The 19744-nt window shown below is 38.3% G+C and overlaps 1 pseudogene; it reads left to right on the top strand.

Moving 5' to 3' along the window:
- The first annotated feature begins 832 nt into the window (after positions 1–832).
- Positions 833–19429, top strand: LOC143389604 (nuclear receptor-binding factor 2-like; annotated as a pseudogene).
- Positions 19430–19744: the final 315 nt, after the last annotated feature.

Below are 19744 nucleotides of genomic sequence, written 5' to 3'. Positions count from 1 at the left end.
CATGGCTTAGAATATAATTGTTAAATGCATCATTATACTTGTCTATTTGTAACACATACTGTTTTATTGGTTTGTGTTCAACTTCAAGGCAGAGCCCTGCTGAATAATTCACATTAACTCCCATCATGGCCCAGTTCAGTATATGGTTTAACTTTGCTCAAATTTGCTTTTTTAAGTTGTATATGGACAAAATACCTTTATTTTATTTATTTACTTATTTTTTTTTTTTTTTTTGTGGGGCTGAGGATTGAACCCAGTGCCTCAGATGTGCTAGGCAAGCACTTTACCACTGGGCTACAACCACAGCCCTCAGATCTACTTTTTGAAAAACATCAACAGGTACAAGGATAAAGGTGGGTACACAAGTGCAAGAGAGGATGTAGCTAAGCAGAGTGAATTTCAAAAAAAGTCAGGCGAGAAGGAAATGAGAGAAGTCAATATTGGAAGATAGCCATCTTAAGGTACTAAAAGCCTGCACCTACTCACAAAACATCTGACTACACTTTCAGAAGATATTTCATGGGAAAAAACAAAACAAAACTCTTGAAGCAGACATCAGCCGATGCCCCGCCTTCTGTGAGCCCCACCTACTCATCGTCCTCACTCCCACCTTGAACCAGCCCCCGGCAAGTGACGTCAGAAGTCAATGTGGCCACAGCAACGCTCAGGGGTCGGCCCCAGGCACTGGAAAAGGAAGTGGTAGGGTGGTTTCTTCTTTTGCGCCTACTACAATCTCTCTGGGCTCTCTGAGGGGTGGCTGTCTCCAAGGCTTCCTCGTGCTCTTTTTCTACTTCCCTCTACGTGAACTGGCAACGCTGCTCACGCGTTGGAAGTAATGGAAGCACCTCTCAACTTGGTAAGTGGCTCACAGGGTTGTGTCCACGGTGGGTGCCTTTGCCTCAGTCGTCGGGTACAGTCCCCAGAGTTCAGGTAGACCCTTGATGCCAGGGGGCAGTCTTAGCAGTGACAGTCGCAGAAGCTGAGGGCCACCCGCAGGCCCTCAGTTTAAGGAGGCTCCAGGAAAGCCGCCTCAGAGTTTGCCCTCCTCTGAGATGGTGGGGAAGCTCCCACTGACTTTGGGCACCCCCTGTTGCAGGGCCCCTGGCGAGGGGCTGCCGCCTCCTGGGGATGCCCTCTCCTCTCCTGCAGTGGGGGAGATGCCTCCAAACGCCAGGTAGCAGCCTCTCTGAAGCCTGGGAGGCACGGAATTTGGCTAGGACAGAAATTGTGTATAATGCTGATTGTAAGTTTCAACACAGGGGGCCCGAGTCTAAGCTCCTCAACTTTGGAGAGGTGGAGTAAAACCCCTAACTCCAGTTTTCTTTTCACCTACTTACTGTATTGGTTCGCGTTCATAAATAGTCTCTCTTCTCCCCGAATAAATTAGGGATAGCTGGGGGAAGAAAACACGACCGTTCTGTTTTTAGCTCAGTTTCATCACTTTAGGCGTCATAAAGTATAAAAGCTATTTGTTGTTCTCAGAAAAAGTACTGGTAGTCTAAAGTCTTTTAAGCAATAAGAAACGGTTCTTTCCAGATTGGCCGCTGCATCTGTGAGTTTTCTAATCTAGGAGATATATAGGTATAGGTATAGGTATAGATATAGATATAGATATAGATATCTATCTATCTATAAAACTTAGAACACCTAAGGTTGCAGACAGGAGGAACTTTTTAGTCATGGGCTTGCAGTTTATTTGTGCTGGTGGAATTGGGAAAAAGGACTATGGAGGAATAATTTCTCACATTGGACTTCTCAACCCTACTGTGTTGGAAGAGCCTTGAACTGGTTCACACTATATAGAGAAGCAATGGAGCCTGGTGGTTTAGGAAAATAGTTTCTGAAGCCAGACTGCTTGGGTAAATTCTGACTTTGTCACTTAATTGATGCCTAACCTGGGGCAAATTACTTGATCTCACTGTTTCAGGTTTTTTGTTAGGGTTAAAGGAGGAAATAAGTGCAAACCACTTAGTACTGTATCTGATACATAGTAGAGTATGAGTTAGCCATTATTATAATGAGACCATAAGCCCATAACTTAAAGTCTCACTTATACAGTTTTGAATTTGGTGAGCTTTAAAGCCTAAGATTCTAACCAGTGGCTGTGGTTCAAAGTCACTGGTATCATCTGAAGTTATTATTCCAACTTAACTTTGGCAGGTTAGCTGTTCTGAGAAACTCTTGCAGTTTTATTACTTTGGCCCCTCTCCCATCCCCTCCCCCCTTTGTTTTTACCCTTAGAAACTTTGGACTACATTAGGGAGTTTTTTTAAGCCAGAAAACTGTCTTGTACCTTTCTTGTTTTAAGGTGACATAGTTTGCAATGAAACTTGGGTGACTCAATACTGAATCTTAATAGGGGTATTAGAAATAATCAGCCATTTACAAAGTGCTTCAAAGTTCAAGTGTCCTTGCAAAATGACCACTGGTTCAGTTCCAATTAGCTTCACTTTATTTGGCTACAGCCTGCCGCATAGCCCCAGTCAGCTGCTCTACAGGTGTGTCATGGCTTAGGAGAAGACTGAAACTGGTGATTGTGGTAAAAATAAAGCACAGAGTCAGCAGTTTAGGAAAAATTAGTGGGGACATGTGCCGCAGTCTGGCTGGGCACAAATCACGAGCCACTCACAGCTTTGTAGATTCAAACAGCAATTCTTTATTCCCGAACTGTCACCGGCCTCTACAAACACGTTATGGGGAAATCCACGTTCTCTGCCCAAATCCACCACCACTGGGCTTCTGTCTCCCAAATATATTCTGAATCCCGTGAGAACTCAAGGGGAACTCAGGCAGCAGGATACGCCCTATTCTAAACGGGGAACACCCTAAACCTGGATTATCCTAAACCGGGAACACCCTAAACACGGATCTGCCCAGGTCCTTGAGCAAGGTCACCTTACATGCAATGTTGCTGCAAAATATCCTATTTCCATGAGTCCTTCCACTAAAGAAACATGGGGGTATGCTGGCAAAAAAATTGTCATACCTACTTGACTGATGGCTCCCAGCAGGCATGTAACCACTGAGCCACATCCCCAGCCCTTTTTTGTAATTTCATTTAGAGACAGGGTCAATATAAGTTGCTTAGGTCCTTGCTAAGTTGCTGAGGCTAGCTTTGAACTCAAGATCTCCTGCCTCAGCCTCCCCAGCCACTGGTATTACAGGCATGCTTCAGCATGCCAGGCTTGTGTTATCTTTTGAAATAATTATATTTAAAAGATTAGTTCAATTTCATAATCCATAAACTATGTGGCAAGTAGCATGTTTGGCATCTTGAATTCTTAAATCATTTGAGATTTGAAAGATATGATTTATTAGCTAGCTACTTATTGGAAGATAATAGTGGAAGAGAGGTTAATATTTACTTGAAGGGTTTTAAAAGTGAGCCAGGTTCTGTGGCTCATAACTATAATTCCATCAGCTCTGGAGTTGGAGGCGGGAACATCGGCAATTCAAAGCCAGCCTCTGCAATTTAGTAAGGCCCTAAGCAATCTAGCAAGACCTTGTCTCAAAATAAAATAATAATAATAATAATAATAATAATAATAATAATAATAATAATAATAGCGGGGCATGGTGATGCATGCCTGTAATTCCTGCTGCTGGGTTTGGGAGGTTGAGGCAGGAGGATTGGGAGTTAAAAGCCAGTTAAAAGCTAAACAACTCATTGAGACCTGTCTCTAAATGGAATACAAAATAGGGCTGGGGATGTGGCTCAGTGGTTGAGTGTCCCTGCCTTCCATCCCCAGTACCTCCCAAAAATAAAAAGGATGTGGCTCAGTGGTTAAGTGCCCCTGTGTTCAGTCTCTGGCACCAAACAAAACAAATAATTGTGTTACTAAGTAAAATTGAGAGGCCTCTATCAAAATTTTGCTAAGCACATTCTAGTATTGTCCAAGTTCATTGTATAAGGACTTAGTACAGGATTATTATTGCATGGATTTATAATCATGTGTCCTCAGGGATTCTTGGGGTTTAGTAAGAACTTTTTCAAAGTTTTACAGATAAACCTACATTGAGAGAAATTAAGTAATTACTTAGGTATTGACCTAATATAGTCTTGGGTACTGAGTAAAATATTGCTCAAACTCATGCTTTGGATGCTTTTTTAGCAGTGCTTCTCTATTTTCTCATTTTCATTTCACCTTGGCCCTTATCTATATTGAACTGTAGATCCTATGTCAGCATGTATTGCCTCTGCTGTAGTATTGATTCCTTTATGTTAGTTTTACAGTAAGGGCCCTAAGGCTTATTTCTCACAATTAAATTTTCTAAGATATGGAAGAATTTGAAATAGTCATTCCAATGTTTAACTAGAACAAGCTGGGAGTGGTGGTGCATAACTGTAATCCAGTAGCTTGGTAGGCTAAGGCAGGAGGATCACACATTTGACACCATCCTTTGCAATTTAGAGATACTGTGTCTCAATGTTTCAGTGATAGAGTTCTCCTGATTCAATCCCCAGTATTTCCAATAAAAGGGAAATAAAGGAAATTTGTACAAATAATGCATCTTTCCCCCAAAAGTTGTTAAAAAGAAAAATAAATTTCACTTCCATTGAAGAAAAAATAGTCTTTCAACTTTGAATATGTTTGTTTCATCTGGTTATTATTATTATTTTTCCCCAAAGGGTTTCCTCTCCTTTTTGTCAACATGGAAAGATTGTAATATAAAACTTCTTAGTGTCTATTTAGGCATTTCTTTTCGTACATTTAATTTTGGTATTGTGAGCTGGTAACATATGTTAAAACTTAATGTGAGATAAATGGTGCAAAGCACATTCCTGTAATCCAAGCAATTTGAGAGGTTGAGGTTTCTTGGGCTAGGCTTGATAATTTAGGGAGACCTTGTCTTAAAATTTTACAAAATTGGGAGAAAGGACTAGTAGAATGTGTTTTAGTTTCCCAGTACTGGAAAAAAAATTATGTGAGATTATTTCTATTTCTTGGTTTGTTTGCTTCCAGTTTGGGAGATGATGTAAGGTTTTAATTTACATATGACCATTGGTCATGATTTACTCACCTGTGCTGCAAAGGCAGGTCAAAGTGTTTCCTACATGTTTGTCTCTTAAGTGTTTGGAATGTTCTTGAGTAACTGAGCTTCCCTCCAGAGTAGTCAGTTCTCTCTTTATTTGAGGTAAATGAATCCACTTGCTTTTGAGATTCTAATCCAAGAAAAATAATTATATGATGGTCCAAGGAGGAATAGCCTTGTATTTTCCTGGAGTCTTTGTGACTTTCTTATATTATATGCAGTGAAATTTTTTAAGGTAAAGAGGGCTATTTGAATCCTTTCGTTGTTGCCCTGAAAATTTTAGGGAAAAGTAACCTTCTGTCACAAATGAGGCTGGGCTTAATGAAAATACTCTAGGAAAAGGCAGTGGAGCACTAAAATATTTCCAGCAATTACTAAGTGATGGGATTAGCATTATTTATATTATTTATCTTGTCTTCCTAATAACTATATGAGGTATTTCACATTTTACAGATGAAAACATGGAAATTTAGAGTGGATAGTGTTTGTGAGATTGAAACCACCACTCCTGACTTGAGTATCTTAAATGTAATTTTAGTAGTCTTTTCAATGCTTACTGGTTGTAGACACTACTTGCTAGTTGTTTGTAGTTTACTCTATTGATTAAGAAAGGAAGGGGGAAGTGGATGACTCCCAACAGACAACCCTACTATAAAGTCAGGAGTATGGTACATTTTCCTCTGTGTACTTTTTGGCATTTTGTTTCTTTTCATTTGTCTTACAGCTCTCCCCTAAATGCACTAATAAATAGAAGGTTATAGAAGATAATACTTTTTTCCTTTGGGTAAGAGTGCAGTGTGGAATGTGTATTTTAAAAGTGGCCTATAGCCAGGTGCACATTCTTGTAAATCCCAGTAACTTGGGATGCTAAGGTAGTAAAATTCTAGGTTCTAGACCAGCCTCAGGAAATTTTGAGACCCTGTCTCAAAATTTAAAAAGATAGTGAAAAGAGTTGAGGCTGTAGCTCAGTGGTAAAGTGCTCCTGGGTCCAATCCTCAGTTCCAAAAACAAAGCCGGTAGAGGTAGAAAAAAATATTTGTTAGTGACATCAGCCACTTAGTAACAGGTTATATTTGTTAGGTTTTTGTTGGTTGCAAATGAGGAAAACCCATTTGAAATCAGCTTAAGCAAAAAGAGATGATTTATTGGACTCTAAACAAAGGAGCAGGAAAAAAAGCAGGGGTATAGTATACATGTGTCTAAGAACATAGGGAGCCTCAGATTCAGACAGGAGTCTCTGACTCTTTAGGCTGACTGTTTCACTTCTCTTTACAGAACTGTTTCTACCTGTGTTTCCAAGTTTCTGAATGTCACATTATTTACAACCTCTTGAGACATTATTAACTTAGTATCTGATTCTAAGATTGAAATTTGGGGGCTGGGGATGTAGCTCAGTTTGTAGAGTGCTTGCCTCTCGTGCACAAGGCCCTGAGTTCAATCTCTAGCACCACATAAAACAAACAAAAATACCCAACAAAAATCTGGAAGGGATTCTTTATGTGTCTAATGGACAAGGCATTATGATTATTGTAAGATAGGACTCATGGATTATAAAATTTTCATAATTTTTACTTTGAAATAACAGAAATTTATACATGTACTACTTTTCTTTTTCTTTTTCTTTTCTTTTCTTTTTTTTTTTTTTGAGATTGGGCCTTTCTACATTGCTGAGACTTGGATTACAGTTCAGGCTCAACTGGGATTACAGGTTTTCGTCATCACACCATAGCTACTGTTAATGACTTGATTCTATTAAGAACAGTATTTAAGGAGATCAGTTTTAAAATGGGAAATCTTTAATGATTTTTTTAAAAATAAGAAAATTACTACCAAAATAGGTTTCCTGAAGTATCTTTAATTATTAAAATATGTACTTTAGTGTAGTCTGTTATCACTTTTTGAGGAGGGGGTACATGGGATTAAACCCAGTGGTGTTTTCCATGGAGCCGCATCTCCTTGGTCTTTTTAAAATATTTTATTTAGAAAGAGGATTTCCCTGAGTTTCTTTGGGCCTCGCTAAATTGCTGAGGCTGACTTTGAACTCAGATCCTCCTGCCTCAGCCTCCTGCACTGTTGAGATTACACATGTGCACCACACCACCCAGAGGTTTTTATTTTTTATTTTTATTTTTTAATTTTGATTACTGGGGATTAACTCCGCGGAACTCAGCCTCTGAGCCACATCCCCAGCCCTGTTTTGTAATTTATTTAGAGACAGGGTCTCACTGATATACTGAGTGCCTTACCATTGCTGAGGCTGGCTCTGAATTTGTGATCCTCCTTTTTCAGCCTCCCTAACCTCTGGGATTATAGGCATGTGCCACCATGTCTGGCTTATTTTTTAACCGCCCCCCCCCCCGCCCCAGTTTTGAAACAGGATTCTCTTAAATTGCTTAGGGCCTCCCTAAATTTTGGAGGCTGATAATAAACTTGTGCCCCTCCTGCCTCAGCCTGCCAAGTCACTGGGATTACAGGTGTGTCCCACTGTTCATTGTCAACCTCTTGGTGAAAAAAAAAAAAAAACATTCCAATTTCATTGTCTATCATGGTACTTAGTATGAAAAACCACTTAGGGCGTGCTAATTAGTTTAATTTTCACAATAACACTCTTTTTATAGATAAGAAAATTGAAACAGATAGTTAAAGCCAAGTTCATGTGTTTATACAAGTGTTCAAGCTGGAACCTCGGCTCTACCCTTCGGCACTTGGTAGATGTTTAATAAGAATTTAATAGTAACTATACTTTAAAAAAAGGAATTTGCTGTGGTTTGAAATAACCTAAATTGATGAGTGTGTTTATTAGAAAGTGTTATATCTGAGTCTATATTGAGAGGAAAATCCTGAATGGGCAGAGTTGGAGATTAGATTTTTCCATGGGGAAGTTTTAGGGAAGATGGGAGAGCTAAGAAGTCCTGACTTCACCTATTGGGAACTTTTTGTTCTTGTTCAGAAATTCAAGTAACCATTTATTTTGTCATCAGAGCTTGAAGTTTAATTATGGAGGCAAACAAATACCCATAGCACAAGGTGGAAAGTGATTGGAGTCCCCAAAGGCACAAAGATTATAGAGACAGTACTAGAGTGCAGTAATTTCAAATACCATCTTGTTTTTGCCTCTTAAAATGTGTCTGTGATCCAGCAGCTATAAAACTAGCTATATACCTTTGTAAAATCTTAAGCCTTATTCCAAACCTAATGACCCAGAATTTACATCTTCACCTAGTTCTCATGATTTGAATTCCATTTAAAACTTCAGGACCATGGATCTAGTCCAAATTCATCATTTTATAGGTCAGCAAATGGGCCCTGAGGGTTGGAATAAATTAACTTTTTCAGTGGGAGAGCAATAATTTGATACCAGAGTCCCTGATTCTTGGTAGGGGTAGGTATACACTGTGCCACTCCTTGTTATGATGGTCTGTGGAATTTCAAGGAAAAGCCTTAACAATAATATCAGAATATATTCATTAGAAAAATAATGTTAATCATAACTTCTTGTATCTACTACTTTTCTTCATTATGTATATTCTCTTTCCCCAGAGTTTGTCATTTCTAGGTACCTGAAAACATTTATGTGTTTTGAACATATTTTTTGCTTAGTCTGACTCTGTGGTTAAAATTCATACAATAGCCAGACATGATGGCACATGCCTATAATCTCAGTAATTTAGGAGGCATAGACCAGAGGATTACAACTTACTGAGGCCCTAAAACAAATTAGCAAGGCCCTAACATAGAACTTTAAAAGGACTGGGGGATGTGGCTCAGAGGTAAAGTGCTCCTAGGTTTGATCCCTAGTACCATGAAAATATATAGATAAATAAAAGGCCAGTATTGCTTATTTAATCTGTTTACCTTTAAATGTAGGGATCCTTAAGTCATTTGCTTATAGAATTTTGTAGTTACCCTTTGTTCTTTTGGTGAGTTGTATCTGATTTAAAAAAAAAAATCATTTTAATACTACGTATTGGTATCATAATGCCTCAAGTGCAAACATTTTTTTCTTTAATTTTTAAAATGGTACCAGGAATTGAACCCAGTGGTGCTTTAGCACTGAACTACATCCCCAGTTCTTTTTATTTTATTTTTTTGAAATAGCATCTCATTAAGTTTCTGAGGCTGACCTTGAGCTTGTTATTCTCCTGCCTCAGCCTCCTGAGGAGCTAAGATTATAGGCAAATACCACCATGCCCAGTACAGGTTTCTCATTTCTGAGACAAATAGCAGCTTTATGTTGAAATGGAAGAATGAACTGATAATAATAAAAGTTAAATTTTACCATATGATAAGTGGTTCTCTGATAATAGCTTTTTATAATTGTTATTTTTTATTTGTATATGACAACAGAACACATTATAGTTTTTGTTACATATATAGAGCACAATTTTTCATATCTCTGGTTGTATACAAAGTATATTCACATCAGTTTGTGTCTTCATACATGTACTTTGGATAATAATGACCATCACATTCCACCATCATTTGTAACCCCATGTCCCCTCCCTTCCCCTCCAACCCCTCTGCCCTATCTAGAGTTTGTCTATTCATTCCATGCTCACTCTCCCTACCCTAAGACTAATGGAATTGTCTATGAAATAACTCTTATTTTGAAAGAAGTTTGAAAAATTAAAAAAAAAAACATTTTGAGTAACAGACTATAATTGTGACTCTTTCTAGTTAACTTCTGGAGTTGAAGAATGTGGGTCATTGAAGTGCCTCATGTTAACTGGGAGAGGGTTTATTTAGATGCAGTAGTTTTAGGTTCGATCTACTCTTTTCATAGATCCTGATATAGATACAGCTGTAATGATGACTTGAGGTGTGACAACAAATAATATCATTTATCTTGTTAAAAGGTTGGTTTGTTTTGGGGGCAGTTGCTAGTGATAGAACCCAAAGCCTTACAGTAAGTAGGTATTCCAACTCAACCTCTATTGTTGTTTTCTAAAGTCATGTTTTGTACTTAATAGTAATTTATAGATGTTTGTCTTCTAGGCTTTTCAGCAGAGCAGACGAGCAGACCGTTTATTAGCTGCAGGGAAATATGAAGAGGCTATTTCTTGTCACAAGAAGGCTGTGGGTAAGTTGTCTTTTTAAGAAATATTGATTGTAAAAATGAGAGCAATTTGTTTTTCCCAGTATCTCTGACCACTTTATTTAGAATGGAAATCACAACAGTAGTGTTTGTTATCCTGCATATGCATGTTAGATCATTCTGCTGATCACCCAGAAAATTAGCTTAAGAGTATTTTTCAAATATGATGGATTTCCCAGCTTCTCCTAAACCAGTCTTCTGTCTGAAACATGAACATGGCATAAATGGCACCTTGGTATATAGTTCTTATACACAGCTGTATTCCTAAAGACTTATGAGCCAATTCCAAGAAGTCTGCCAATTCATAGTAAATATTGTTTAAAGGAGTCTGAATTTCAAATACTTGACATTTGTGCTGCAAGATGGGCACATGGCAGGTACCACATAAATCTGTATATTTTATGGTGAGTTTTATACAATATTAACTCTTGTGAGTTCAGTATTGTTAAATATTTCCTAAACTATATTTTGTTATCCATTGAATTATTAAATTTTAGTCATTACAAAAGCAACATATTGTTTAACTATTTAAGTCATGTTACATATGAGTTCCATAAGCACACATCCATAATCCCAGCAATTTGGTAGATTGAGGGCCAGCCTCAGCAACATGGTAAGGCCCTAAGCAACTTCAACCCTGTCTCAAAATAAAAATTAAGAAAGCACTGGGGATGTAGCTCAGTGGTTGAGATGCTTCTGGGTTTACTTCCCAGTACCAAAACAACAACAACAAAACCAAAGATTCCAGCTAACTGAATAAATAAAGTGAAAAGACTTGCATTCATCTTAATCTGATATTTGAATAATTGAAACCGCTTTAGGGCTTCAAATATCACCCTGACCTGGCCTAAATTCTGTGACATTCTTAGGTTAGAAAAGATGATAGCTTGTTAAATCATTAGGTTTAAATCATGGAGATAGAACTTAATGTGATTAGTAAATCCAACTGGGCTGATTTGGAGTTTAGACTTGGTTTTATGGCCCAGGGGTAGCACACTCCTCTGGCATGTGTGATGCACTGGGTTCGATCCTAGGCACCACATTAAAATAAACAAGTAAAATAAAGGTATTGTGTCCAACTAAAATTAATATATATATATATATATATTTGAAAAATAGCCATGTATTAGAGTTGCAAAATTGATGTGTTGGAATGAGCTCATTGTATTCTAAATTGACTTATTCACAATAGGTTTTTTTGTTTATTTTGATACCTGGGATTGAAGTTGCCTATGAACTACTGAGCCACATCCCATCCCTTTTCATAGTTTTCGCCAGAGTCTCCCTGAGTTGCTTAGGGCCTCACTAAGTTGCTGGGGCTGGCTTTGAACTTGTGAGCCTCCTGCCTCAGCCTCCCCAATCTCTGGGATTATAGGCGTGCAATACCATGCCTTGCTCGAAGAAGTAGTAGGTTCTTCAGATTTTCTTAGTTCCTGTCCCCATCATTTCTTAATATCTACTTTAAATATTTGCTTTGTTTCCTATTTGGAGGAAGCAATTTAATCAGAATTGTTAGTTTTCTTTTTTCCTGAGATGCCTATTCTTTTACCAAATTTCCCTTGGTGAGCATTTGTTCCTGTTTTGAAATTGTGGAGGAAATCTATTATGATGCAATCAGATTGAAAGTTTTTTTTTTAATCCTTCTAAAATAACCTTTAAAAATTCCAAATAAAAAACAGGCATGTGTGGGCTGGGGATGTGGCTCGAGTGGTAGTGCGCTCACCTGGCATGCTTGCGTCCCGGGTTCGATCCTCAGCACCACATACAAACAGATGTTGTGTCTGTCAAATACTAAAAAATAAATATTAAAAAATTCTCTCTCTCTCTTTCTTACTCTCTCTAAAAAAAAAAAAACAGGCATGTGGCACATGCTTGTAATCCCAGTGACTTGGGTGGCTTACTCGAGGATTGCAAATTCTAATCTGGCCTCAGCAACTGAGGAAGGCCCTAGGTAAATTAGCAAGGCCCTGTATCAAAATTAAAAATTAAAATGCTGGGGATGTGGCTCAATGGTTAAGTGCCCCAGATTTCAATATCTTATACCCCATGTGGCCCCTGCCCCAACTCCCAGTTGTGAGATTTATTTATTTATTTTTTATTTTTTTATTACTTGGGACTTAACCTAGGGGCACTTCATCACTTGGTTACATCCTTAGCCATTGTTTAAATTGAAACAGGGTTTCACAGAGTTTCTTAGGGCCTTATACTAAATTGCTGAGGCTACTAACTCTGATCTCCTGATTCTTCTGCCTCAGCCTCCCTAGCTGGTGGAATTATAGGTATGCACTACTGCATTATACTGTTTTAAGGCTCTACAAAGGGAGGCATTTCTTGAGTTTTGCAAAAGCTATTCTATTTGATAAGAAAGTAGATAAAACAGCTTATGCTGAGGCATACTGCTGTAATTCCAGCAGCTCATAAGGCTGAGATAGGAGGATTGTGAGTTCAAAGTCAGCCTCAGCAAAAGTAAGGCCCTAAGCAACTTAGCAAGGTCTTTTCTCTAAATAAAATAAAAAAAAAAGAGCTGGGGATGTGATTCAGTAGTTAAGTGCCCTTTGGTTTGAAACCTGGTACCAAAAAAAAAAAAAAGGAGTGGGTAAAGCAAAGTGTAGTTCGGACAAGGAGAAAAAATTTATGCAGGTAGGTGGTAATAACTAAGAAAATTCATCCACAATGTATCTGAACAGTTGCAGAGCAGATAGAACATCTCAATAAATTTAAATGATAATGAAGAAAAATACACAAGCTATGCAAAATTAATACAGGAACAAAGTGAAGAAAAATGTAAATCTGGCATGTAAGGCTCGATCAAAACTATAATCACCTAGTTTTCTTTGGACAAGAACGTCTAATTAATTTGCTTCTTAGGAATGGTAGAACCTAGCAGACACTTCTAAGCATGAAATCAGAAAATCATTAAAATACAAATAAAGATCAGGCAACAAAATATAAGAAATAGATCCACTATTAATGTTATTTATATCCCATCTTGTTCAAAAACATATTTAAAATGTCTCACAGAGAAACAAAATGAAATACAGAATGTAAGTAAAAATAAGTAAATGAAGAAATCTATAGCAGCACAAAATGAAAAACAGATTGATATTATAATCCTCAAAATTTACCATGAGTTTGAATATTTATAGAACTTATGATTAGTTCTTTGTGTTGTTTTTGACATTGTCAAAATTCCTGAGAAAATCAATGTAGAAGGAGAAAAAGTGAATTTTTTTTAACAATTTCAGAGGTTTCAGTCCATGGTCATTCAGACCCATCATTTTTTTGTGTCACGTGTCTTGGGTGGCTGAGTTGAGGATTGCAAATTCAAATCCAGCCTCAGCAACTGAGGAAGGCCCTAGGTAAATTAACAAGGCCCTGTATCAAAATTAATGGTAGGGAGTGTGTAGTGAAGAAAACTGCTCATCTCATGGCCTTGAGAAGCAGAGGGAGAGGAAGAAGATGGGGCCAGTATCCCCTTCATGGTCATGCCTTCCATGGCCTAACTTCCTTCTGTTACACATCCCCTTCCACAGAGTTTTTTACCTCCCTCCCCATAATGCTATCAGTTGGGGATCAAACTGTCAACACATGAGCCTTCAAGGGGGCATTCAAGTTCTAAACCATAACATTCTGCTGCTGGTCCCAGAAGCTTATGTCCATCTTGTGAAACAAAATGCATTTATTCTATCTTAAAGAGTCTCCAAAGTCCTAACAGTTCCTTTATTACTCAAATGTCCAAATCCGAAGTCTACTCTGAGACTCAAGGCAAACTTGGTTTTGAGCCATTGGAATATTTAACAAGTTATATACTTGTAACATTCAGTGGCATAGAATAAACATTCCCATTCCAAATGTGAGGAATAGGACTGCAGAAAGAAGAAAGGGATTTGACCAAATCAAGATGGAAACCCAGCAGGGCAAATACTGAGTTCTGTAGCTTCGTGTGCTGCTTTTGGGACACAGTGAAATGATGTGAACTCCAAAGGGTTTAGGCAGTCCTGTTTCTGGATTTGCCAACTGTAGTGCATGTGGCCACTCACTTTGGCTGGCTCTACTCTCTGCCTGTTACTTCCCTTGGCAAGCATTCTACATTCCTGGCATCTCTGACTTACTGGGGTCTCCATTGCATCTTTAGCTTCACTCTCACAGCTTCACACATTGCCTTCTCAGGGGCTACTTGGCAGGGGCTTTGACTGCCATATGCTGATTGAAGTTTTGATTGGATTCCCCCAGGATCCCATGTAATAACTCCTGTATTCTTCATGTTAGCAAAAGCACCGTTGTATGGATGACAAATCTGCTACCAGCTGGAGCAGTAAAAGACCTGCTTCAACAACAGCTATGGCAGAGTCTGATTCCTTTGAAAGATGAACACAAGGAAAACAATTCCCTGGTTCTGTGGGTGTAGGGCTCCCCTGGGCTCTCTTATCAAATAAAAGTCTTTGAGTCTATGATGGGCCTTGCTGATTCCTGAGGTGCAAAGTCCTTAGCTTCTTTTTAATGGCATTGATCTCTTTAGCACTGGTACCTTACTTGGCCACAACTTTAAAAGTTCTACTTTTCTGTCTAAACTAAAGTTTTTCAAATCTTTCTTTTCTCTTTTTTGTTCCCATTCTCAATGGTATATTAATTGAAAGCTAAACACAGACCACTGCCTTGAAATTTCCTCCACCAAGTTAATTAGTCCATCGCTTTCAAATTCAGCCTTACAGAATCTTGGCATACATAAAATGAATACTAGTTCTTTTTCAGAATGTAACATGAATGGCCTCTAGTCCAGTTCTCAATAGGGTCCTTATTTCTGTTTGAAACCTCATGAGCTTGGCCTTTAGTTTACACATTCTTATCAGCATTCTGGTCTTCTTAGTTCCCACCAGAATTGCACTTTAAGCTGTTTACAACATTACAAGCTTTCTGTAGTCAACATCTCTAAGCCATGACACCTCCTCCATCTCAATTTAAAAGATTTCTCAGCCACTATCAGGTATAGTGATAGCAAAGACTTTGCTGCTTTTTGTTACCAATTTTCTGTTGTAGATTTTCATAACTGAGATTCAACTTGAAAGGAGGAAAGGTTTCATGTGTTCATGGTTTCAGTTCATGTTTTATTAGCCCTGTTGTTTTGGGTCCTGTGGCAAGGTAGAACATCATGGTTAAATATGTGGTAGAGCAAAGCTGCTCACTTCATGGTTATGGAAAGCAGAGAGGGAAAGGGGATGGGGACACATATGCCTTTCATGTTAAACCCTGAGTCACCCAATTTCCTTTAACTAAGCCCGACCCCTTACAGATTCCAATACCTTCCCATGATGCCAGGAGCTGGGGAACAAACCTTCAACACTTGCGCTTGCTTCCTGGGGCATTTAAGATTCAAACCATAGCAGACTCTTAGCAATCTTCCAAAAGAGGAAAAGTAAGAATTTACTTCAAAGTAAGTCACCCAGAGTTTGATCCTGAGATTAGAGGGTTGTGGTTATTGTTGTTTTTGGTACCTGGGATTGAACTCGGGGTACTTAACCACTGAGCAACATCCCTAGCCCTTTTTTTATTTTTAGAGACAGTGCCTTGCTAAGTTGATGAAGTTGGCTGTGGACTTCAGATCCTCCTGCATCAGCTTCCAGAGCTGCTGGTATTATAGGTGCTTGTCATTGCACCTGGTCTGAAAGGTTTTTTAGGGTAGATGGGGCAAATATCCATGGGACATACATCTTAGTTTAAGCAAAGGTTTATTGACAGAGACTATCTACTAGACTGCCCTTCTGTAAGGTGCTGCAGCCTGCTGGAGAAAAATGTCTTTTAAATATATAGTCAGGTACAAGGGAGTAGTTAAAAAAACACTGTGATTGTTATTTGGTACCATTGCTATAGTTTTGGTAGTTAGGGAGTCTTTGGGGGTGGGCCTAAAAGGAAGGTCATGCTTCATTGCCAGGTGCTAATTTTCAAAATGGGAGTTATTTTGGACTAAGTACCTAATAGGTTCTTGTTAATTTTTTTTAAGTACTGGGAATTGAACCCAGCCAGGCATGCTTTACCACTGAGCAATATCTCCAGCTATTTTTATATTTTTTGAGACAAAGTCTAAGTTGTCTAGGCTTGGCTCAGACTTCCAATCCTCCTGCCTCAGCCTTCTGAGTTGCTGGGATTACAGGTATATACTACTATACCTGCCTGGTTCTTATTACTTTTTAATCCTTCCTTAACATTATTTTTCAAATGAAATCATCTTCAGTTCTTTAATTGTAAAATCTGTAGGGTTTCTGTTTTTGTTTGATGGTGGGGATCAAATGTAGGTCTCCACATGCTTGGCAAGTATTCTACCACTCAGCCACATCCCCAGCCCTTCCATAGGGATTTTAAAGCATAGAACCTGCCAGTTAAGTTATCGAATGCCTGTAATCCCAAAGACTGGGGAAGCTGAGGCAGGGGGATCACAAGTTCCAGGCCAATCACAGAAATTTAGCAAGACTCTATCTCAAAGTATAAAGGGCTATGGATGTAGCTCAGTGGAAGAGCTTTAACCCTTATTTAGTCACTGGGATCATTCACCAGTATTGAAGCAAAAAAAAAATCCCTCCAAAACCTAATCATAGTATTACTGCTTGTAAGATCATTTTTTTCTGTATGAGAAGTATTAAAACTTCTTTTACCCAGTAATTATAGGATGATACTCATATATTAATGTTCCTCTTTCTTTGGCCAGCATATCTTTCTGATGCTATGAAGCTGACCAAGTCTGAGCAGGTAAGACATGTTCTTAAGTTTTACAGAAAAATTTTAAAAAGATTTTTTAATGGAGACTTGAATTGTGTGTAAAAAAAGCATTTTACCCCTTTTTAAGTTCTTTAATTGTAAAATTTGCAGGGTTTCTGTTTTTGTTTGATGGTGGGGGATCAAATGTAGGTCTTTAAGTGCTATATTATAAATGTGTAAAATGTGAAAACTAAGTGAACTGTTGATATAATGGCATACAGAAACAACCTTCTCCCCCAGCTTCATTCTTGCTCTTTTAGACATGCCAAAACTTGCATCCTGTTAGTAGCTCATATTTGAACATCGTTGGGCTGTTTATTTTAGTGCCTGGCATTGAACCCAGGGGAGCTTAACCACTAAGCCATATCCCAAGCTCTTTTTATTTTTTTTATTTAGAGACCGGGTCTTGCTAAGTTGTTGTGGCCTCCCTAAGTTGCTGTGGCTCGCTTTGAAACTGTGGTCCTCCTGCCTCAGGTTCCTGAGCTGCTGGGATTGCAGGTGTGCACCACCATGACTGGATTCAATTGGATAAATCTGCTTGTTGAAGATTTTTTAAATATGAAGTCTCCCATTTGTCTGTTCTTGAATTCTTAGACAATTCTTTCTTTATTTTTGACTTCCTTCCTCCCTCTACTGGTGATTGAACCTAGGGGATGCTCTACCTGTGGACCACATCCTTCCAGCCCTTTTTGTTTATTTTTTTTGTGACCAGGGTCTGGTTAATTTTCCCAAGTTTGCTTTGAACTTTTAATCTTTCTAAGCCTCCCAAATGTTTGGAGTTACAGGCTTCTTGTACCACTATGCGCCCTGCCTTATGTTAAAAAGTTCTTAACTTCAAAATTTGTTTCACCAGTGACTTTATTTCTTATGCTAGGGGAAGGCTTGTTGAGGTTTAAAAAATACCTTTATCTAAATATCTTTTTTTAACAGGGGTCTGAGTTGAATTCAGGGCCTTATACATGCTAGACAGGTGCTCTACCATTGAGCTACATCACCAGCCCTATTTTAAATTTTGAGACAGGGTCTTGGTAAGTTCCCCAGGCTAGCCTTGAATTTGTGATTCTCCTGCCTTAGCCTCCTAAGTAGCAGGGGTTATAAACATGTGTCACCCAACCTGGCTTCTGATTTCTTGATTGTAAAATTTCAGGTACCTAGGAAGTACTTAGTACATATATATCTAATTGAAATAAGGAGATAATTTCTGAGAGGGATATCAGTGGCATTGAAAACCCACTTACTTCTTAACACTGAATCATAGGATATTTTAACTTTGTGTTTTTGATACTATAGAACCTGCTATTGGTATCTGCCTGCATTGAGCTTTCTAAATCTCTCTTAACAGGAAGACTTTTCATTTTGGTTACTATAGAATTGAGTTCTAAAGAGAAAGAATTTCTCCAATTCTAAGATGATTACAAATGGCATGGCATTGCAGATGGAGGAAGTTGCAGATGCCTGCATTGAGCTTTCTAAATCTCTCTTAACAGGAAGACTTTTCATTTTGGTTACTATAGAACTGAGTTCTAAAGAGAAAGAATTTCTCCAATTCTAAGATGATTACAAATGGCATGGCATTGCAGATGTAAGGCACAGTCAGAAAAAGTCTGAATTATTGAGATTAGGACTTTAACTTAATGAATGGTGCTTTCACTTAAGTAAAAAAAAATACACCATTCTCTAATTTATATTATTTTGATATTGTTATTGAATCTTTATTAAATCACAAACAGTATAAAAATTTTAAGTGTTAAGTCAGAAAGGCTCTTGGAATAGCATATATTAACAGTAAAAAGACTTCCAATATTTAACTCTGCAAATTGTAATTTTCCTTTTGTGAAATAGGCTCATTTATCACTGGAATTAAAAAGGGATAGCCACATAAAACAGTCCCTCCTCATCCAGGAGAAGTGGAAAAGGGCAAAGTGTGAAGAACGATCAAAAGCTCAGAACACAGACAAGGATGTAGCTACCCAACTTCAGGCATCTCACACACCCTCTGCTGAGGATGCAGAGGGTCAGAGTCCCCTTCTTTCTCAGAACTACAGCCCTTGTACAGAAAAACACCTTTCTGAGATTCATGGAGTCTTTGACAGAAATTCAGAAACACTATTATTTTTACTTCAGCAAAAGAGTGAGCCAACACAACCATGTATTGGAAGCAAAGCCCCGAAGGATGATAAAACAATTATTGAGAAGCAGGCAACCAAAATTGCAGATTTGAAAAGGCATGTGGAGTTCCTTGTGGCTGAGAATGAAAGATTAAGGAAAGAAAATAAAGCACTAAAAGCTGAAAAAGCAAGACTTGTACAAGGTCCAGTAGATAAGGAGCTGGATGTGGATGCTGATTCTATAGAAAAGTCAGCGTTATAGAGCTTGCCACTACATTCGGACACTGCTACACCTTCTTCAACCTGGCACAAATTTGCAGCAAATATTGGGAAAGCCAAGGATATTCCAATACCCAATCTTCCTCCCTTGGATTTTCCATCTCCACAACTTCCACTTATGGAGCTGTCTAAGGATTTTCTGAAAGGACTGATGAATAATTGAAATGGAAGGCTTTTGGAGAGATCAGAAGAAATACAGCAACACAGTTAATCCAGAAAAGAAGGAACAATAAAAAAGGGAAAACCACATACAAGAGTAATTCCAGATGTGATTTACCATCTGGCTGATTGGCAGGAGCAGCATTGCCAGGATGTGAGAATCAGTCACTATGAAATATATTAAGTAGCTGATCTACCCACTAGAGCTAATGGTTCCCACCTTACAGACAGTAAACTCTTGGAGATTCACTTTCTCCCGATGCAAACCAAATGGCTACCTAGAATAATTTTCTCAATCACCAATTATTTCTCTTCAGGG

The sequence above is a fragment of the Callospermophilus lateralis genome, unplaced genomic scaffold (assembly GCF_048772815.1).
Source record: "Callospermophilus lateralis isolate mCalLat2 unplaced genomic scaffold, mCalLat2.hap1 Scaffold_63, whole genome shotgun sequence".
NCBI lineage: Eukaryota > Metazoa > Chordata > Mammalia > Rodentia > Sciuridae > Callospermophilus > Callospermophilus lateralis.
The sequence above is the reverse complement of the archived record's forward strand: the minus strand, read 5'-3'. Positions and strand labels throughout refer to the sequence as shown.